Source organism: Rutidosis leptorrhynchoides, chromosome 7 (genome assembly GCF_046630445.1).
Source record: "Rutidosis leptorrhynchoides isolate AG116_Rl617_1_P2 chromosome 7, CSIRO_AGI_Rlap_v1, whole genome shotgun sequence".
NCBI lineage: Eukaryota > Viridiplantae > Streptophyta > Magnoliopsida > Asterales > Asteraceae > Rutidosis > Rutidosis leptorrhynchoides.
The window spans coordinates 235,640,957-235,644,431 of NC_092339.1; positions in this window are offsets into that span (position 1 = coordinate 235,640,957).

The window sequence follows — 3,475 nt, forward strand, 5'->3', positions numbered from 1 at the left end:
ACTAGTGGGCAAATTACAATTTATAAATAATAGAGTAGAGGCCGACATTTTAAGTTTTTTTTTTCTTTTTAGTGGGGTGGTTAATTATTTGAGGGACCCAAATTAGAATTCTATAAGTTGAAACAACATTCTTTGACTATCAGATTACTAAAGATTTCGACTAGTTAGTTGTTTATGATGTCATAAAGTTCTGTTAGGAGTAGGTTTGCAAATAAAAGATGGAGATGGTATTAAAGGCGAGATCACGATGTGGAGAGGATGAACTGAAGACGTTTATATTGATTAAGCTAATGACGATGATGATTAAGGTGGTGTATAATGATATTGATGATTGATGATGGCGCATGTATATTAGTTATAGATTAAGAAAATGATGTTATAAAAAAAATGATGATGATGCGTTACTGTTGCTCCAGACGAACCCACATCACCAAAATTCCCATCGAGCCAATTTAATTAAGAGTGTTATTGGGTTTATGAAATTGGATTGGGCCAAAGTTATATTATTTTCCTTGGGCCGAGAATTATTAAAACTATTGGGCCGGGTATCATCTGTTGGGCCGGGTATTCTCTGTTGGGCCATGAGCTATTGATTTTTCAGTTGGGCTGAATAGTTTACGAGTTAAGTAGATTAAGTTTGTATCATAGATTAGAAAAACAGAGATGGAGGAGTGGTGTGGGGTGTTGCTAGATGAGCGAGTGGTCGCGGGTTCGGTCCCTGCTGGTGACATATTATTTTTAAAGCTTATTTTGAGGTAGTTTTTCATTATCAAAAATTAGTATTATTGTTATGATTTTCATTATTATTGTTATTACTAATATTATTATCATTATTAGTATTATTATTATTATTTTTACTACTAGTGTTATTATTATTATTATCATTATAACTATATTACTATTATCATTACTACTATTAATAATATTATCAATATGACTTTAAAAATTAGTCATATAAAAATATACTTAACAAAACTATATTAATATATTTATTTCTTTAAGGTATACAAAATAAATACATTTAATTAAGTTACTAATGAAACACCTAATCTACTAAGATAACATTTATAATATATAAATCTAATAAATATAAATCTGTTCGATTACAATTAAAGATGTTAATATACATACTTGATATAGGTTCGTGAATCCGAGGCCAACCCTGCATTGTTCAGTTTCGTCATATGTATTTTTACTACAAAATACAGTATTGTGAGTTTCATTTACCCTTTTTACTCTTTACGTTTTTGGGCTGAGAATACATGCAAATGCTTTATTAACTGTTTTACAATATTTATATGCGTGAGTCTCATTTACCCTTTTTACTCTTTACGTTTTTGGGCTGAGAATACATGCAAATGCTTTATTAACTGTTTTACAATATTTATATGCGTGAGTTTCATTTGCCTTTTTACCCTTTATATTTTTGGGCTGAGAATACATGCGCTGCTTTTATAACTGTTTTACGAAATAGACACAAGTATCTAAAATTTCATTCTATGGCTAGATTATAAAATCGAATATGCCCCTTTTTAGTCTGGTAATCTAAGAATTAGGGAACAGACACCCTAATTGACGCGAACTCTAAAGATAGATCTATCGGGCCCAACAAGCCCCATCCAAAGTACCGGATGCTTTAGTACTTCGAAATTTATATCATGTCCGAAGGAGGATCCTGGAATTATGGGTATATTCTTATATACATATTGTGAATGTTGGTTACCAGGTGTTCAATCCATATGAATGATATTTTTGTCTCTATGCAGGGGACGTATGTTTATGTGAAATGGAAATATGAGATCTTGTGGTCTATTAAAATTATGAAATGATTATTTAGGTTAAACTAATGAACTCACCAACCTTTTGGTTGACACTTGAAAGCATGTTTATTCTCAGGTATGAAAGAAGTCTTCCGCTGTTCAATTGCTCATTTTAAAGATATTACTTGGAGTCATTCATGACATATTTCAAAAGACGTTGCATTCGAGTCGTTGAGTTCATTAAGATTATTATTAAGTCAATTATAGTTAGATATATTATAAAATGGTATGCACACCGTCAACTTTCGATGTAATGAAAGATTTTCTTTTCAAAAATGAATGCAATGTTTGTAAAATATATCATATAGAGGTCAAGTACCTCGCGATGTTATCAACTGTTGTGAATCATTTATAATCAATATGGACTTCGTCCGGATGGACTAGGACGGGTCTTCACACGAGTGGTGATCCCTCGTCTGTATCCTCATCGTCATCGGAGATATTCATATCGTCTCCCGACGCATCATCGGAGTGGATGTGAGCGATTGATTGCTTTTGAGGTTGAGGTGGTTCCATCGGTGGTGAGTTTCCTTTGTTTAGAGGTGGTTGAGCATCATCGACTGTTCCTTTCTTGCTTGCCGTTTCACTGCCTGGTTTCACTATGTTGTTCGTACCTTTAGGTGGTGCCATTTAATCAAACCAAAGTCGTCTAGTATGAATAGATTTTGGGTTTGAGTTCTTGATTTGGGAAAAATAGTAAGTCGAATGTTTTAACTCCAATAACTGTGCAAACCCCAATTTGGAATCTGGATTCCAAGGGCGTAAAACAATCGATTGAATTAGCCCTATTCGATCGGAATCGAATAAGCTAATATCTAAGAGTGAGGATTAGTTCTGACGATGATCGGAGAACCGGCCGGAATTGGTTTAACGACTGGAGTGGTGTTACCGTAATTGATTTGGGCAGAGTAACGTTAATGCATCTAGTGTTGTCTTAATGAAAGATCTTTTTTACATATTTATAGATGTCTAGGAGGGAATGATGACGTGGCACATGTCCCTTTCATAGTTGCAACGAGCTTTGTCAATCCCGAGGGGTGACGTGGCACCTGTCCCTTTCGTGGGGAATAACAGATCTTAACAAACTTTCGTAGATTCATGGGCTGACGTGGCATGCAACGTGCTTGCATGCTTACTCCATCGTTAGGTAAGCGTTCTGGGACGAAGTGTCTGCTCCGGGACAGTGCACTTTCTCCGGGGCAATGGGTTCATCCCGGAAGAATATCTTCGTGCCGGGATGGAACGCCATGACGGTACTGACGGCAAGTTGGTCCCAGTTACGGCATCACGGTGCTCTCAGCCTAGCCGGGAAGGTTTTGCTTTCTACTTTGTTCCAAGTGTTTCTTCATGGTTATGATTATCGCAACTGGCTGTATGACGCCAGCTATGTGCATGTCATCCGGGTTCTTGGTCTTGCCATTTGTCTGACATGGTAAATTTTCTGTAACGACGCCAGGCGGACGTCGGGGAAAGAAGTCCGTATTCCGGTACGCGCAGTACCGGCTAAGATTTTTGCCGGGATGCTTGCCTATTTTTGAGACGGATCATTATGCGTATCATTACTAAGCGAGTGAAATATCCCATTAGATATTAATACAAAGTACCAAGCCTATCTTTTAGGGAGCATGCATCTGGTCACGAGCATGTGGACATAG